The 19,315-nt window shown below is 41.6% G+C and overlaps 1 pseudogene; it reads left to right on the top strand.

The window, feature by feature from the left end:
* The first annotated feature begins 16,796 nt into the window (after positions 1-16,796).
* Positions 16,797-16,971, top strand: LOC147998378 (U2 spliceosomal RNA; annotated as a pseudogene).
* Positions 16,972-19,315: the final 2,344 nt, after the last annotated feature.

Genomic DNA, 19,315 nt, shown 5'->3' with positions numbered 1-19,315 from the left:
GGTAGTTAGAAACTATCCCTGCCATTTTTTTTGGTCCACAAGCCAAAGTGTTTTCAGAGCTGTAGAGTCATGGGTGCTCTTTTGTGAATGACTGGACTTAAGAACTTCTCTCAGCTGCGCTGCCCCACAATCCACAGGGCCATATGGGTGTCAGTGTTCAAGGGTTCCCACCTGAGTACACTCAGTCAACTTAATGGCACTGGTTTGGAGATCGAGTTATTTTCTGTCTGAGGAGAGCAGAACATTCCTATGACCTTTATAGTTACTAGGTTGCTAGTGCCTACAGTGCTATTTCTTGAGATGGGGTAACCAACTGCATGGAAGCCCATTCAGTAAGTAGTGGGAGTGACACTTTTGTAAGTTTGAATGTGCCCTCCAACATTCAAATCCATACGGGACCTGTTTATGTGATCTTATTGAGAAATAGTCCTAGAAGAGGTTACTAATTAAATTAAGATTACTAGGGGAGGGAGCTTAATTCAATGGCTGTTATCCTTATTAAAGAGACAAATTTGCACTTGAAGAAGCAATAGAGAAGACAATTTAGACATTCTGTCTCTGTCTCTCTGTCTCTCTGTCTCTCTGTCTCTCTGTCTCTGTCTCTGTCTCTCTCTCTCTCTCTCTCTGTGTGTGTGTGTGTGTGTGTGTGAGAGAGAGAGAGAGAGAGAGAGAGAGAGAGAGAGACAGAGAGAGAGAGAGGTGGGAGAGGGAAGGGAAGTGGGTTGTCTAAGACCATCAGAAAACAGATATTTATGATTCATAACAGTAGAAAATTACCGTTTAATGTTATGCTTGGGGGTTACCTCAATGTGAGGAACTGTATTAAAGGGTCTCCACATTTAGGAAGGTTAAGAACCACTAATCGAAGATGTAAGCTATGTAAAAGCAGCACTTTTGGTCCTTCCCCTTCATGGGCTTTTCTTCATTACTTAGAGTAGTCCTGGAATATAGTAAGATCAGCACATTGTGCTTCGAATCAATCTATAATCATACTGCAATGAAAGCAAGCTTCTCCTGGTTTTCTTCTCACCAGGCTGTGGCATTCTGCAGAAGATGGGCAGGGTTGCTGAGGGGGTCCTGCCGGTGCTCTTTCCAATGTCTGTCCTTTCATGCCCTGATCTTTGCCCCAGACAAGAGATAGTATGGTTCATTCTCCAATCTACCCTTTCATATAACCTTCAAAGAGGCTTACATATGTTGACAATGCATGATGTGCATTGAGTGTCATGGGAAAGGTTTCCCTGTCCAAACACAGCACCTCCCAGTGTAATATAGGTCTGAGAAGGAAGGCTCTGTGTGGATGTGTGATCTTTGTCACTCATGCAGCAATTTCTTTCAGGGTCAATGAAACAATGATAGAGATGAAGACACCAGGTGGAGGGGTGCAGCTGGTTAGAATAGTTTAGGAACAGAAAGAGTGAACAAAGAAAAGAGTCAGAAGGAAAGACTGGTGAAGTAGTTGGGAAGTTTTAAATGGGAAACAAACAGGAAGTAGAAGATAGAGGGCTGCAGGCTGAAGGTCATATCTGTACTTGCCCACAATTTATACTAAGCTTGCCCTCCCCTAGTTCTCAGCCAAAGGCAATCTCCCCAAAGATTGTCTTCCCTGCTGTGCCATTCAAGTGTAAATCCTCTTGGAAAACTACCAGGGAAGGGAAGTTTGAAGAGGGTAAAAAGGCTCAACCAATTTTAACAAAGTTGCCTTTAAAAGGTACCAAGTCTTAATTAGAGATTCCTTGTAAGAGTCAAAGATTTCAGGCAGCTCACATTTTTGAATTCAGGTAAGGCCATACCTCTTTTGGCAAAGGATGTCTTCCATGACCTGCGGGAATCCCTGAGATGAGAGGAGGCTTCACAGTGTTTTTCTGCTTTTCCGCCATTGCTTACTGCTGCTACCAGATTTCTTGGCTCATTGCACTAGTTAGAATATTTCACAGAAATGAACGGTTCATGCTGCTTCCCCAAAGTCTTAGACTCAGGAAGCAGAAGGTGGTGGACAGAATGAGGTTTATTCACAGTGAGCGATAGAGGAACTTTATTTTTTAAAAGCCACAGATCTCCTCTTATCTTATCGGCTGGGATCCTATAGAGCCTTTATAAGAGAAGGAAAGGGAGAGAAAGAGAGACAGAGAAGAAAGGAGAGGAGAGAGAGGAAAGAGAGAGAAAGAAAGGAAGAAAGGAAGGAAGGAAGGAAGGAAAGAAGGAAGGAAGGAAAGAAGGAAGGAAAGAAGGAAGGAAAGAAGGAAGGAGAGAAGGAAGGAGAGAAGGAAGGACATCAGGCAGGAAATTCCAGAGCAAGGATCCTATCTACGCAAGATCTGTACCTCAGTTCCTGGGGCATCTCCATTTCTTTTGACATAATTTGAGGAAAGGTGACCTTCTTGTAGAGGTCTGTCTGCAGCTTTTACAGTACTGCAGGAAAGGAGCAGTTTCAAGTTTTTTGTTGTTGTATTCTTTCATTTGTTTGTTTGTTTGTTTTGATTGAGACAACATCTCACTCTATGTCCCAGTATGGCTTTGCAGACTAGACTGGAGTTGAACTTACAGTTTTTCTGCCCGTATCCCCCCACTGCCCCTATGCCTCAATGAGCTCTTATTTTGGGGGGGGGAAGGGGGGTTAAACTCTTTTTTATTGGATATTTTTATTTACATTTCAAATGTTATCCTCTTTCCCAGTTTCCAGTCCATAAACCCCCTATCCCATCCCCCTCTCCCTTCTTCAGTGAGTTGTTCCCCCACCCAACTACCCACTGCTTCCCCCATCCCCACCCTGACATTCCCCTACACTGGGGTGTCCAGACTTGGGAGGATCAAGGGCTTCTCCTCCCATTGGTGCCCAACAAGGCCATCTTCTGCTACATATGCAGCTGGAGCCATGGGTCTGTCCATGTGTACTCTTTGGATGGTGGTTTAGTCCCTGGGAGCTCTGGTAGTTTGGTATTGTTGAACTTATGGGGTTGCAAGCCCCTTCAGCTCCTTCAATCCTTTCTCTAACTCCTCCAATGCCTGGCTGTGAGCATTTGCCTCTGTATTTGTCATGCTCTGGCTGAGCCTCTCAGGAGACAGCTATATCAGGCTCCTGTCAGCATGCACTTCTTGGCATCAGCAACATTGTCTGGGTTTGGTGGCTGCATATATATGGGCTGATCCCCAGGTGGTGCAGTCTCTGAATGCCCATTTCTTCAGTCTCTGCTCCATATCCCCTCTTCTGAATATTTTTGTTCCCCCTTTTAAGGAGGACTGAGGTATCTGCACTTTGGTCTCCCTTCTTGAGCTTCATGTGGTCTGTGGATTGTATCTTGGGTAATCTGAGCTTTTGGGTTAATATCCACTTATCAGTGAGTCCATACCATGAGTGGCTTTTTATGATTGGGTTACCTCACTCAGGATATTTTCTAGTTCCATCCATTTGCCTATGAATTTCATGAAGTCATTGTTTTTAATAGCTGAGTAGTACTCCATTGTGTAGACGAGAAACAGATTGAGAAGGGGGAAATGAAAGAAATTAATCCCATTAGAAACATCTTCCCTAGAAATATGGTGCTCTGTTATAGAACCATTGGGTACAAAACATGAAGCCGGGCCAGATATGGTGGTACATACTTGATATCACAGCACCTGGGAGACTGAGGCAAAAGAATAGTAAATTTGAGGCCATTGCATGGTACAGAGTGAGAATTCGACCCAATTAAAAGAAAACATAAACCAACTCAAAATGCCAATCTAGAATGTCAACCCAGTGCCTATCCCTACAAATTAATGCATGCTGTCTTTTAGAGCTTCTGTCATAAGCTCCCGCTCTGCTTGCTCCTCCTTCTTTCACTTCACTTTTCTGAGATAGCATCTTACTATGGTGATCCAAGCTAACCTAGAATTCACACAAATGCTTCTCCCACACTTTCCAAAGATCTTGGTTTATAAGCCTTGGCCACTAGCTTCTTAAGCAAAATGCCTGCCTAAAAATCTGCTCTCATTTGAGAGTAGAATATCTACGTTTTTTTTTCCAGTTTAGGGTACGTAAGAATTTTTCCAGTGCTGTGGAATTTGGGCATGTCTCTCAGAGAGCTGGGGAACAGTGCTACGTGCTGCATTTTCAGAGTTAGTGCTTCTGAAACCGGAAATGTGAACAGAGCTGACTTAGTGCTAATACTTTCTCTTACTCCTGTAAGAAAGAGGAAAGACTGCACTCGTTAGCAGTGCTGTGCCAAACCACAGTAGAGGTTTTGTAAAGAGGAGCATTTGTGGCTTTTGCACAAGTTATTCCTTAACGAAGGCTGAAGACAGCATATGACACTTTTCAAAGTAGCTTCTGGATTGGTATTTCACTGAAACGAACCTCTTTGAGCAAGACCGGAAAGACGAAATCTATGTTTCATGACCTCTGCAGGAAAGAAATAGTTGCACCGTGGAACATTCTAGAGCAGCAGGCTCAAACCATGGCCCCGGAAGAACAGTAGGCCTTTTTGGGTAGGAGGGGGGCAAAGAGGGAAAATCTAATGCCCAATAAGGTTTCCACTCTCTCCCCTACCTGCTCACTTCAAATACTACCTCTAGCCTAGCATGTGGGCTAGAAAGGCAAGGAAAGGAGAAAGTAGAGGAAATAAAAAGGCCTATTTCAGGTAGTCTAGAACTTTTTGAACACTAAAGTTGCCTGAAAAAACTCCGACTCTATACCAGGCACCTAGCTGTACTAATACTGCACCTGGGTGTCCCAGGCATGAAGATATGGTCCTAGAAGAAGTCAGTGCTGATTCAAAAGCAATGCAGATTGAGGGAAGATAGAAATGAGTGCTTTGCTACACACACATACAGCCACGTGATCCTTTGACTCATAGTGAAGATGCTGCTTTACAACCAAGATGCTCCTGACCTTCCCTCTCTCTACCTTCCCTCAGATGCATGGAAAGGGGGTTTTCTTGACATTTAATTACCCTCTCAGAGAAGAGATCCAATGGGGCTGAATGTGACTGCCTTCCAATCTCCTCTTTGAAATTTTATTCACCAGAGCACATTGAATTCAATGCATGAATGACTGGAGAAAGTCACCATGTTTAGATAGACTTTGTATTGTCTGTTCTTTGGTTCAAATCATTTCCAAAGAGGATTATTTACAAGCTATAGTCTTCACATGGGACACGTCCATTTCTTTTAAAGCTAGCCATTGTCCACAGTCCTCCTGTGTCCTTCTCTTCCTATGAAGGCATTTGAGCCCCAAACGTTCTACCTGCTCCCTTTTGCATTTGATATTTTGGGTGGCTCCTGGAGAAATGTGCAGATGAGTACATCAGGATGCCCTTTCTCCAGGTCAGTCTGTGCTGTTCACCTGTTGCAGCAAAGCTTCAGCAAGGAAGGGAAAAATCCCTTGACAACTGTGGTTATCACTAGTAAACGAGTTAGCTAAGGAAAGAACCAAGGAATGAAGTTAGGCCATTTGCAGGAAAGTGGATGCAAGTAAAAGTAAACACACTAATCGAATTAAGCCAACCCCAGAAAGAGAACTCCATGTCTCCCTTGGTTGTAGTTCCTGGATCATATATAGCTGAATAAAATTTTTATTTAGATGCACGGCATGGCATATATGCAACATGAAAGCAGAGGTAATGCTGTCTAGAGGACAAAAAGGCACATCAGAAGGGAGTGAGGGATGAAAATGGGAGGTTAGGAGGATTTGAAGGAAAATGTACTCAATGTACAACATATGCATTATGAAAGCAGTGCTCTTCACTGCATTTCTTGGGCTACTTTAGGCTCCATGAACTACATTAGGATTATTCTGAAGTACCCAGGTCCCCTGAACAGCATCAGGCTCAAGGAATTTCATGAATAAGTTATTTCCTTTTTGGCTGCAAAGAAGCAATATACAGAAATTGTCTATTGTATCTGTCTAATTTCTCTGTAAAGTAACTTAGCTTTAAAGAATAAACTCTAATGAATGAACAAATAAGCTGTCACACCAGGATACCTATGTGCAAAACAGAAACCTCATATACAATGTCTCAGAAAGAATGTTATCATTTGCATAAAGGATGCAAAATAGCTGGGCATGCTGGTTCACACTGGTTTTCCTAAACTCATTTCATTTATTCTTTCAAATTTCATGTATACATATAAATCAATGTAGATATATGATATTCTTGGTCAAAGCTGGCTCAATTATAGTCTCTTATAACCATGCCATGAATTCTTTCATACTTTCAAGGAACAGGTAACATTGATACTTTTCTAAATGTTCAAGAACAGACAAAGGGGGCAGGAGGAGGAGGAGAAGAGAAATTGTCCTAGTTTTTCTTTCTCAGATCACATTTTCTTCTCTCTCTCTCTCTCTCTCTCTCTCTCTCTCTCTCTCTCTCTCTCTCCTCTCTCTCATTTTGAGACAGAGTTTCTCCGTGTAGCTTTATCTGTCCTGGAACTCACTCTGTAGACCAGGCTGCCCTCGAACTCAGAGATCTGACTGCCTCTGCCTTCCAACTGTCTTCTTTGTTCCCTCTTTCTTTTTTCTGTTCTGTCTTTCTTTCCCTCCATCCCTCTGTTCCTCACCTCCCCCTCCCAAGCAAGGATAACATATCAAAAATCTATCAACAGGTAAAAAAATGAAGCTCCCAGTCAGTCTCGTACATAATTATATATTGGAAATTACATTGCAAAATATTAATACTATGAATCTGACAGTATAGAATGTTCCTACATGAAGCAAAAACTTAGGGGTTCTTTGGAGAGTCAATTGTGTTGAATGGTGTCTTGCTGAGGCAATATGAAGAAGTGTTTTCCTGAAGCAGACACAGGTGAAAGTCTAAGGCAGACAGACTGAGGCAGATTTATGAAGGAACGTTTACCTGAAGCAGACACTGGGGAAAGAATGGTCTGCTAAAGCAAGCATATGAAAGGACATGTGGTGAAGGATTCTTCCCTGAAGGTACAGATGTATCAGTCCACCTTACATATAGTTGAGCTCCATTTTTTGGGACTCCACACAGAGAAACAGGCCAAAAAGCTTCTAGTGGTGTGCTACAGTTTCTTGCTCCTTCCCTGGACACAGACTGATTGGCAAAGTGATGTCAGCTGAGACAGACATATGTGCTGAAACAAGACCCGTGGAAGACACATAATGTTTGGAGGGAGTAAAAAGAGAATTTGATGGACAGTGATGAACCAAGCTAGGCTTGCTTATAGAGATAGCTATACAATGCATTGGTTTTGCATCTTTAATAATCACTAATCTTTGCTTCACTGCTGATTCTTGCTTGCTATCCAGACTCTACCAAACTGGACTACTGGCATATCCATGAAGTGTTTGTGACTGGATCAAGCGGCTGCTGTTGACCTGTGAACTGAATTGCTGATTTCCAGACAACACAGACCGGATATTCTCCAAAGAACCTTTCTAAATAGCTCCACTTTCCCTGAATCTTTTTCTCATTACCTCTTGTGGGTAGCGGGCTGTAAAAGAGGTTAAAGTGTTTAAGAACCATTACTAAAAATAAAATTAAAAAAATTAAAGTTACACCTACACCTACAGAAAGATAGACCATTCAAATCATTCCAGAATTGTTTAGTATTTAAAAATCTATTAATCTAATTCATTTAACTAACAGAGTAAAGAAAAGGCATTATTGTGATAAATGCTGACAAAGCTTAACAGTGAACACCAATTTCCAATGATGCTTTCAGAACACATATAATGTTCATCATTCCTAAACCAATCTCGGTATTGTAAGGTGTGCTGGTTGGTGGATTTTTGTTCCTTGTTCATTTGTTTGTTTTTTCATCTTAAGACAAACTAGGGTCATCTTGGAAGAGGGAGCCTCAATTGAGAAAATACTTCCCTCAGACTGGCCTACAGGCAAGTCTGTGGGGCCAGTTTTTAAAACTAATGATTTACACAAGACGGTACAGTTCATTGTGGGATGCCACCTTTAGGCAGGTGGTCCTGGGTATAAGAAAGCAAGCTGAGAATGTTATGGGGGACAAACCAGGAAACAATGTTCCTCCATGTCCTCTGCATCCAGATTCCTGCCTTGAGTTCCTGTCCGGACTTGCCTCAGTGATGGAGTGTGACTGGGAGTTGTAAGGTGAAGTAAAGCATTTCCTCTCCTATGTTGGGTTTAGTCTCTGTTTAATCACATTACTAGGATTCAAACTATGCAAATTCAATCATACTATGTGGAAAGTGCTGGCACACAACTCCCTTTCCTTCTTCCACTTTATTTTCTCACTCATGTACCATTCACTAACACTACTGAGCACATTAAGAGAGGTGATAGACTGTCGTTTCATTGATTTCCCATTTTCTTTCCATTTTACCAGTGGACATAGAGTAATTTCACCACTGCTTTGGCTTGTTTATTCATATGTGGTCCTACCAACCTAGTAACATACTTCCTGATGAGTAAGACATTGGGCCCACCTCATGCTAATTCCTGGATCCTCTTAGTGTGTTATTATACTAATTGGCTTCATTCACTGTGATAATTTAATGGTTCCTGGCCCTATTTTCACACTAGAATCACTTCAGGAGTTTCCTCAGATTACCTTGATGGAAAAATAGGACTGTAAAGCCATGTAGTAATTTGACTCCAGTTAGAAAAAACTTCTGCTAACTTCCACAGTTTTAACGATGTGCCCATAACTCTGGTTAACAATCTTCATTGTGAGGTATTGAGAGGCTTGGCCTTTCATCATGGTATTTGGAGGTGGAATATTTGAGGGATAATTAAAGTTCTGTGAAGCCATGAGGTAGCGGTCTACCTTAATGGGACTGTAGCAATATAAGAAATGGAGAGACTGATGGGGTGCCCCATTGTTGTAGAAAATATTTAATCTCAGTCCTGGGCTTCTACCCTGCCTTTGATCATTCATTTCCCAGATCATAAAAGGCACACAACTTTTATTTACAATAAACCTTAACCAGCACTAGAGCTGGGCAGGTATTTACACACTATGCTATTAAATCTACTTTCCTATTGATAACCCCAAGTTATTTTTCACTATATTTTATCGGCTCTTAACTCCAATTGGCTAACCCTAAGGCCATCCTTTCTTGACTCCTAACACTTTCATCTCTCTTTACCCTAGTCTCCCCACCCCTGCCATCCTCCCTCTGCTCTCCTCCAACCCCAAAGCCAGGAACATTGAGCCCCATCTATCTATCTCAAATCTTCCCAGCTACAGGCTGTGAGCATCTTTATTCACCAATCAGAAATAACTTGGTGGTCACTTGAATCTACATACAGACTCTCTTATCTCTGGGGCAACCAGTTCCTGAGGGCCCCACTTAGCATTACAATACATAGTAACAGACCAAACCTCTGTTCCCTCAAGCACCTCAGAAATCAGCAGAGTCCAGCAAGAAGGCACTTTCCAGAAGCAACTCATGGTGAGGTCTAACCAAGGCTCTGAGAATAGTTCTAGAAAACAGCATGATTCATTGTGCTAGCTATTATTACTTCAAATGTCCCCACTATGGCTCTCCATGCAACTCCTTTAGCATTTGTCTCAGTTTTTTTCTTAGAGTTACCCTTTGCGATTGCATTTGACCCAAATAGGTTGACTGTCTTTTGAATAATTTAAAGCTATTTGGCACCTTAATTACATCGGTAACATTTTTTCACATTTGCTTTACAATATAACTTAATCATGAGAGTATTATCCTATTATTAGTTACTTCCTATAGGTAGGCAACAAGACAGAGCTATGTAATGCATGAACATGGATGTGCATGTGCAGGAATCTTATGGTCTATTTTAGAGTTGTTCTTACTATAACATCTATGTCATTAATCTTACTCCCTTGATAAATAGATCATGAAGAAATGAATAAAAGTAAAAGAATGAGTATACATATACACATATATGCTATATGTAATTCTAGGTAAACAAAATAACAAGATCCTGCATGTTTTTTCAAACACCATCAGTGTATTTATTCCTCCTCCCTCTTCTTTCTCTCTCCCTCTCACCTCCACATTTGTAGCTTCCGTTTCTCCTCTCAGAATCCCGGTATTCTGCCATTACCTACTTCAGAAAGGCACCCATGGGCTCACAACAATACAGTTGCCTCAGTAAAGCCAATATACTGACAACACCAGTTGTCATGTCAATGTCGACAAGATGGAGAGCTGCAGCTGCAGATGGTCAATGGCCACTGAGAGAGGGCAAATCAGTGTCCTTCAGGGACAAATTTCCAAAGAGATTGTCCAATCCTAATTGATCATCCCTGCACCTGTGCTCATGTGAACAAACCGAAATGGACTCAACGGAATATATATTCATGGGTGTGTATACACACACACACACACACACACACACACACACACACACACACACATACACACACACACACATGCATGCACACACAAACATACATACATACACACACATATTCATGTAACAATCACAGGTGAAGAGATCATGAATTTTGGAGGAGGACCTGGGAGGAGTTAGAGATGAAGGGGAGGGAGTGATGCATGAATATTTTTTTTTCAGTTTTTTTTATTTATTTAATACTTAATAATAATTCTTTGGTTTCCGGGCAAACATCCCCCTCCCCCTTCCCCTTCCTTATGGGTGTTCCCCTCCCAACCCTCCCCCCATTGCCGCCCTCCCCCCAACAGTCTAGTTCACTGGGGGTTCAGTCTTAGCAGGACCCAGGGCTTCCCCTTCCACTGGTGCTCTTACTAGGATATTCATTGGTACCTATGAGGTCAGAGTCCAGGGTCAGTCCATGTATAGTCTTTAGGTAGTGGCTTAGTCCCTGGAAGCTCTGGTTGCTTGACATTGTTGTACATGTGGGGTCTCGAGCCCCTTCAAGCTCTTCCAGTTCTTTCTCTGATTCCTTCAACGGGGGTCCTATTCTCAGTTCAGTGGTTTGCTGCTGGCATTCGCCTCTGTATTTGCTGTATTCTGGCTGTGTCTCTCAGGAGCGATCTACATCCGGCTCCTGTCGGCCTGCATTTCTTTGCTTCATCCATCTTGTCTAATTGGGTGGCTGTATATGTATGGGCCACATGTGGGGCAAGCTCTGAATGGGTGTTCCTTCAGTCTCTGTTTTAATCTTTGCCTCTCTCTTCCCTGCCAAGGGTATTTTTGTTCCCCTTTTAGAGAAGGAGTGAAGCATTCACATTTTGATCATCCGTCTTGAGTTTCGTTTGTTCTAGGGATCTAGGGTAATTCAAGCATTTGGGCTAATAGCCACTTATCAATGAGTGCATACCATGTATGTCTTTCTGTGATTGGGTTAGCTCACTCAGGATGATATTTTCCAGTTCCAACCATTTGCCTACGAATTTCATAAAGCCGTTGTTTTTGATAGCTGAGTAATATTCCATTGTGTAGATGTACCACATTTTCTGTATCCATTCCTCTGTTGAAGGGCATCTGGGTTCTTTCCATTTTCTGGCTATTATGAATAAGGCTGCGATGAACATAGTGGAGCACGTGTCTTTTTTATATGTTGGGGCATCTTTTGGGTATATGCCCAAGAGAGGTATAGCTGGATCCTCAGGCAGTTCAATGTCCAATTTTCTGAGGAACCTCCAGACTGATTTCCAGAATGGTTGTACCAGTCTGCAATCCCACCAACAATGGAGGAGTGTTCCTCTTTCTCCGCATCCTCGCCAGCATCTGCTGTCACCTGACTTTTTGATCTTAGCCATTCTCACTGGTGTGAGGTGAAATCTCAGGGTTGTTTTGATTTGCATTTCCCTTATGACTAAAGATGTTGAACATTTCTTTAGGTGTTTCTCAGCCATTCGGCATTCCTCAGCTGTGAATTCTTTGTTTAGCTCTGAACCCCATTTTTTAATAGGGTTATTTGTCTCCCTGCGGTCTAACTTCTTGAGTTCTTTGTATATTTTGGATATAAGGCCTCTACCTGTTGTAGGATTGGTAAAGATCTTTTCCCAATCTGTTGGTTGCCATTTTGTCCTAACCACAGTGTCCTTTGCCTTACAGAAGCTTTGCAGTTTTATGAGATCCCATTTGTTGATTCTTGATCTTAGAGCATAAGCCATTGGTGTTTTGTTCAGGAAATTTTTTCCATTGCCCATGTGTTCCAGATGCTTCCCTAGTTTTTCTTCTATTAGTTTGAGTGTATCAGGTTTGATGTGGAGGTCCTTGATCCACTTGGACTTAAGCTTTGTACAGGGTGATAAGCATGGATCAATCTGCATTCTTCTACATGTTGACCTCCAGTTGAACCAGCACCATTTGCTGAAAATGCTATCTTTTTTCCATTGGATGGTTTTGGCACCTTTGTCAAAAATCAAGTGACCATAGGTGTGTGGGTTCATTTCTGGGTCTTCAATTCTATTCCATTGGTCTATCTGTCTGTCTCTGTACCAATACCATGCAGTTTTTATCACTATTGCTCTGTAATACTGCTTGAGTTCAGGGATAGGGATTCCCCCTGAAGTCCTTTTATTGTTGAGGATAGTTTTAGCTATCCTGGGTTTTTTGTTATTCCAGATGAATTTGCAAATTGTTCTGTCTAACTCTTTGAAGAATTGGATTGGTATTTTGATGGGGATTGCATTGAATCTGTAGATCGCTTTTGGTAGAATGGCCATTTTTACTATATTAATCCTGCTAATCCATGAGCATGGGAGATCTTTCCATCTTCTGAGGTCTTCTTCAATTTCTTTCCTCAGTGTCTTGAAGTTCTTATTGTACAGATCTTTTACTTGCTTGGTTAAAGTCACACCGAGGTACTTTATATTATTTGGGACTATTATGAAGGGTGTCGTTTCCCTAATTTCTTTCTCGGCTTGTTTCTCTTTTGTGTAGAGGAAGGCTACTGATTTATTTGAGTTAATTTTATACCCAGCCACTTTGCTGAAGTTGTTTATCAGCTTTAGTAGTTCTCTAGTGGAACTTTTGGGATCACTTAAATAAACTATCATATCATCTGCAAATAGTGATATTTTGACTTCTTCTTTTCCGATCTGTATCCCCTTGACCTCCATTTGTTGTCTGATTGCTCTGGCTAGGACTTCGCGAACTATATTGAATAAGTAGGGAGAGAGTGGGTAGCCTTGTCTAGTCCCTGATTTTAGTGGGATTACTTCAAGTTTCTCTCCATTTAGTTTAATGTTAGCAACTGGTTTGCTGTATATGGCTTTTACTATGTTTAGGTATGGGCCTTGAATTCCTATTCTTTCCAGGACTTTTATCATGAAGGGGTGTTGAATTTTGTCAAATGCTTTCTCAGCATCTAATGAAATGATCATGTGGTTTTGTTCTTTCAGTTTGTTTATATAATGAATCACGTTAATGGTTTTCCGTATGTTAAACCATCCCTGCATGCCTGGGATGAAGCCTACTTGATCATGGTGGATGATTGTTTTGATGTGCTCTTGGATTCGGTTTGCCAGAATTTTATTGAGTATTTTTGCGTCGATATTCATAAGGGAAATTGGTCTGAAGTTCTCTTTCTTTGTTGTGTCTTTGTGTGGTTTAGGTATAAGAGTAATTGTGGCTTCGTAGAAGGTATTCGGTAGTGATCCATCTGTTTCAATTTTGTGGAATAGTTTGGATAATATTGGTATGAGGTCTTCTATGAAGGTTTGATAGAATTCTGCACTAAACCCGTCTGGACCTGGGCTCTTTTTGGTTGGGAGACCTTTAATGACTGCTTCTATTTCCTTAGGAGTTATGGGGTTGTTTAACTGGTTTATCTGTTCCTGATTTAACTTCGGTACCTGGTATCTGTCTAGGAAATTGTCCATTTCCTGAAGATTTTCAAGTTTTGTTGAATATAGGTTTTTATAGTAAGATCTGATGATTTTTTGAATTTCCTCTGAATCTGTTGTTATGTCTCCCTTTTCATTTCTGATTTTGTTAATTTGGACGCACTCTCTGTGTCCTCTCGTTAGTCTGGCTAAGGGTTTATCTATCTTGTTGATTTTCTCAAAGAACCAACTTTTGGTTCTGTTGATTCTTTCTATGGTCCTTTTTGTTTCTACTTGGTTGATTTCAGCTCTGAGTTTGATTATTTCCTGCCTTCTACTCCTCCTGGGTGTATTTGCTTCTTTTTGTTCTAGATCTTTTAGGTGTGCTGTCAAGCTGCTGACATATGCTCTTTCCTGTTTCTTTCTGCAGGCACTCAGCGCTATGAGTTTTCCTCTTAGCACAGCTTTCATTGTGTCCCATAAGTTTGGGTATGTTGTACCTTCATTTTCATTAAATTCTAAAAAGTTTTTAATTTCTTTCTTTATTTCTTCCTTGACCAGGTTATCATTGAGTAGAGCATTGTTCAATTTCCACGTATATGTGGGCATTCTTCCCTTATTGTTATTGAAGACCAGTTTTAGGCTGTGGTGGTCCGATAGCACGCATGGGATTATTTCTATCTTTCTGTACCTGTTGAGGCCCGTTTTTTTACCAATTATATGGTCAATTTTGGAGAAAGTACCATGAGGAGCTGAGAAGAAGGTATATCCTTTTGCTTTAGGATAGAATGTTCTATAAATATCCGTTAAGTCCATTTGGCTCATGACTTCTCTTAGTCTGTCTACGTCTCTATTTAATTTCTGTTTCCACGATCTGTCCATTGATGAGAGTGGGGTGTTGAAATCTCCCACTATTATTGTATGAGGTGCAATGTGTGTTTTGAGCTTTAGTAAGGTTTCTTTTACGTATATAGGTGCCCTTGTATTTGGGGCATAGATATTTAGGATTGAGAGTTCATCTTGGTGGATTTTTCCTTTGATGAATATGAAGTGTCCTTCCTTATCTTTTTTGATGACTTTTAGTTGAAAATTGATTTTATCTGATATTAGAATGGCAACTCCAGCTTGCTTCTTCCGACCATTTGCTTGGAAAGTTGTTTTCCAGCCTTTCACTCTGAGGTAGTGTCTGTCTTTGTCTCTGAGGTGTGTTTCCTGTAGGCAGCAGAATGCTGGGTCCTCATTGCTTATCCAGTTTGTTAATCTATGTCTCTTTATTGGGGAGTTGAGGCCATTGATGTTGAGAGATATTAAGGAATAGTGATTATTGCCTCCTGTCCTATTCATATTTGGATGTGAGGTTATGTTTGTGTGCTTTTCTTCTCTTTGTTTTGTTGCAAAGACGATTAGGTTCTTGCTTCTTCTAGGGTATAGCTTGCCTCCTTATGTTGGGCTTTACCCTTTATTATCCTTTGTAGTGCTGGATTTGTAGAAAGATATTGTGTAAATTTGGTTTTGTCATGGAATATCTTGGTTTCTCCATCTATGTTAATTGAGAGTTTTGCAGGATACAGTAACCTGGGCTGGCACTTGTGTTCTCTTAGGGTCTGTATGACATCTGTCCAGGATCTTCTGGCCTTCATAGTTTCTGGCGAAAAGTCTGGTGTGATTCTGATAGGTCTGCCTTTATATGTTACGTGACCTTTTTCCCTTACTGCTTTTAATATTCTTTCTTTATTTTGTGCGTTTGGTGTTTTGACAATTATGTGACGGGAGGTGTTTCTTTTCTGGTCCAATCTATTTGGAGTTCTGTAGGCTTCTTGTATGCCTATGGGTATCTCTTTTTTTAGGTTAGGGAAGTTTTCTTCTATGATTTTGTTGAAGATATTTACTGGTCCTTTGAGCTGGGAGTCTTCACTCTCTTCTATACCTATTATCCTTAGGTTTGATCTTCTCATTGAGTCCTGGATTTCCTGTATGTTTTGGACCAGTAGCTTTTTCTGCTTTACATTATCTTTGACAGTTGAGTCAATGATTTCTAGGGAATCTTCTGCTCCCGAGATTCTCTCTTCCATCTCTTGTATTCTGTTGGTGAAGCTTCTATCTACAGCTCCTTGTCTCTTCTTTTGATTTTCTATATCCAGGGTTGTTTCCATGTGTTCTTTCTTGATTGCTTTTATTTCCATTTTTAATTCCTTCAACTGTTTGATTGTGTTTTCCTGGAATTCTTTCAGGGATTTTTGTGTCTCCTCTCTATGGGTTTCTACTTGTTTATTTATGTTTTCCTGGAATTCTTTCAGGCATTTTTGCGATTCCTCTCTGTAGGCTTCTACTTGTTCTCTAAGGGAGTTCTTCACATCTTTCTTGAAGTCCTCCAGCATCATGATCAAATATGATTTTGAAACTAGATCTTGCTTTTCTGGTGTGTTTGGATATTCCACGTTTTTTTTGGTGGGAGAATTGGGCTCCGATGATGCCATGTAGTCTTGGTTTCTGTTGCTTGGGTTCCTGCACTTGCCTCTTGCCATCAGATTATCTCTAGTGTTGCTTTGTTCTGCTATTTCTGACAGTGGCTAGACTGTCCTATAAGTCTGTGCGTCAGGAGTGCTGTAGACCTGTTTTCCTGTTTTCTTTCAGCCAGTTATGGGGACAGAGTGTTCTGCTTTCGGGCGTGTAGTTTTTCCTCTCTACAGGTCTTCAGCTGTTCCTGTGGGCCTGTGTCTTGAGTTCACCAGGCAGGTTTCTTGCAGGGGAAAAGTTGGTCCTACCTGAGGTTCCGAGGCTCAAGTGTGCTCGTGGGGTACTGCCTAAGTCCTCTCTGGGGCGGCAGCAAACGAGAAGATCTGTGCCGCTCTTTCCGGGAGCCTCAGTGCACCAGGGTTCCAGATGGCGTTTGGTGTTTTCCTCTGGCGTCTGGATGTGCGCAGAGTGCAGTCTCTTCTGGTTTCCCAGGCGTGTCTGCCTCTCTGTAGGTTTAGCTCTCCCTCCCACGGGATTTGGGTGCAGAGAACTGTTTATCCGGTCTCCTACAGTTTTTTTTTAATATCGATGCATGAATTTTTAAAAACTTATTTTATTTTTAAGGAAGAAAATCGCTTTGCATATGTCTGTTTTGATTCATAGAACTTACCTTATGATCGCTTCTCGGCCTTTTGGCTAAGATCAAGTGTAGAACTTACCTTATGCTAAAAAAAAGTGAGAGAGTCTTTGGAAATTCCTGAGAAGTCATAAAACTTTTGCTTTGGTGAGAATCTAGGCTGAAAGCCCTCTGTGGTACTTATCACATTACCAAGGGCAATTGAGGAGTTGCCTGGCACCTCTGTTGATTCGGGCAATCTCTCACCACAGGGTCTCCACACACCCATCCCCAGCTCCTTGCAAATACTCAGAACCGAACACCTGGGCACCATGTGATCTCGACTGTTTATGTAGAGATCAAGGGCATCCTGGGTGAGGGAAGTGGAGGGCTGAAGAAACGGCATCTAAGGCTGAATGTAAGGACTTCAGAAGATCAATAGAATACCTCACTTCGAAGGTGGTGGTGTTAGTTCTTCTGTGTTTTGTTTTTGTCTTGCTTTCGTTTGGTTTTTGGCTTGAATGTTTGAAATGCTGGAGTAGTTACGTATTCTTTTACAAATATCATTCTATCCAGCATTCATTAGCTCCATTCTCCTTCTAGTGCCCACACCCCTGTTCTAAGACATGACTCAGAATGGATTCAGTATTTTTGTGGCACCTATATTGACATATAATTTCCATACCACATTTAAAGTATAGACTTCAATAATCCTTGTCATATGCATAATTGTGCAATAATGGTTGTCGCCTAATTCCAGAACATTTTTATCAACCCCAAAAGAAACCATGTCCCCCTTATCAGGTTCATCTCATTTCCTTCCCATCCACCATTCAGTTCTCATTGCAGCAAGATCTCTGTTCCTCAAATTTTCCCAGCCTAGTGACACACTTCTACGGAAGGAGATCTGAAGGCTAGGGTGAAGGTCTGTGTGCATTCTTCGCCAAATGTCTAATGATACAGACCTCTCTTTCAGCATCTCTATTTATTAGACCTAAAATGAAGGAGTTTGGACCATCGAGGAGTCTTTGTTATTCTTGTATTCCACCCACAAAACACTCTGAAAACAAGATACAATTTAGTTCAACAGTCCAACTCTCCCTGTCTCTGTCTTTGTCTCTCTTTGTGTGTGTGTGTGTGTGCGTGTGTGTGTGTGTGTGTGTATGTGTGTGTGTGTGTGCATGTGTGTGTGTGTGTGTGTGTTAGAGAGAGGGGGGAGGGAGGGAGGGAGTGAGAGAAAGAGAGAGAGAGAGAGAGAGAGAGAGAGAGAGAGAGAGAGAGAGAGAGAGAATATGCCTGTGTGGAGGCAAGAATTTAATGTTGGGTGTTTTCTTCACTCATTTGTCAAGTATGGAGCGAGCTTTTTCAGCTAGACTGGGCTATCCAGCAAGCTCCACAGATCGCTTGGCTACCTCCAGCCCTTCCTCACCTCTCTGTACCTCAGCATAGGGTTACAAAGTATACCACTATGTGGGACTTTTATGTGATCGACTGGGATCTGAGGACAGATCCTGGGGGTTTCACAACAAGCACTTTACCTTCTCAGCAATCCTTCCAGTCCTCAGCCCACAGTCCAGCAGTCTTATCCCTTCCCATCATGCCTTGATTTGTTCTTATCTGCAGTGCTTCCCACCATTTAGAACCTCAGCTATACCTCCTCCAGGAAGCCCCATGTGCTCCCTACTTTATTTCAACTCTTCTGGCAACCACACAACTACCACACAACTTGAATCTTCCTTATATATAGGAAATCTGTATTTCTCGTGGATGATTTTAGAGCCATACCCTGCAATGCTATTGATTCTCTGTCTCTACCCAATGCCTCATCTTACTGTTTTCACATGCTTTCCTGTTTGGCCTCTGGCAAAATACCACAGTGCTTCCCAGTGTGGATGAGAGGTGGTAAGGAATCAGTACGGGACTCACATGGGTCCAGTACTCATGCTATTCCCAGTCCAGCATGTGACCTAAGAAGCTGTATGTCATAACAGCTCCAGCAACAACGTGAAAGCTAGGAAGAGTGGAGTTACTTGGTGAAGCTCATCTGTAACAGAGAAAAATCCCACATGTGTCTGCTTTCTGTGTTTTTAACCTTCATACTGTGAAGGCTCTTTCTATATAAGTAGGAGGTATAGAGCTGCAATGAGTTCAGATTTCTCCTGTAACTCATGGGTGGTTATCCGGCCTATGACAGAGCTGCACAGAGACTCCCGCTAGCTTTTAATACTTCATATCTCAAAGAACATCCCAAAGGCACCAAGTCCTTGATTACTCCAGTTTTAGGTGATCTGTCAGGTTACAGCAAATGTGGGGGCAAAGTGAGGCTGCCTTCCCAAGTCTCAGTGGAAAAATATTCACCTCGAAGGGGTCAAACTTCAGTTACAAACTCATTTGCAATTAGCCAGAGGTTTTCTCTCAAATCGTCCTTAAAGTTATACAAGTATTTTCAGAGAAAAGTTCTACATTCGAGAGTGCTTCACCAATGCTTGTTGGGGCTCTGCTTTTCTGATGCAAAAAATGATAAGCATTCTTTGTGGGAACTTTAAAATGAAGAAAAACATAGAGAAGGAAGCAAACGG

This window comes from Rattus norvegicus, chromosome X (genome assembly GCF_021556685.1).
Source record: "Rattus norvegicus strain SHRSP/BbbUtx chromosome X, alternate assembly SHRSP_T2T, whole genome shotgun sequence".
Lineage (NCBI taxonomy): Eukaryota > Metazoa > Chordata > Mammalia > Rodentia > Muridae > Rattus > Rattus norvegicus.
Note: the sequence above shows the minus strand (reverse complement) of the source record. Positions and strands in the feature narration are given on the sequence as shown.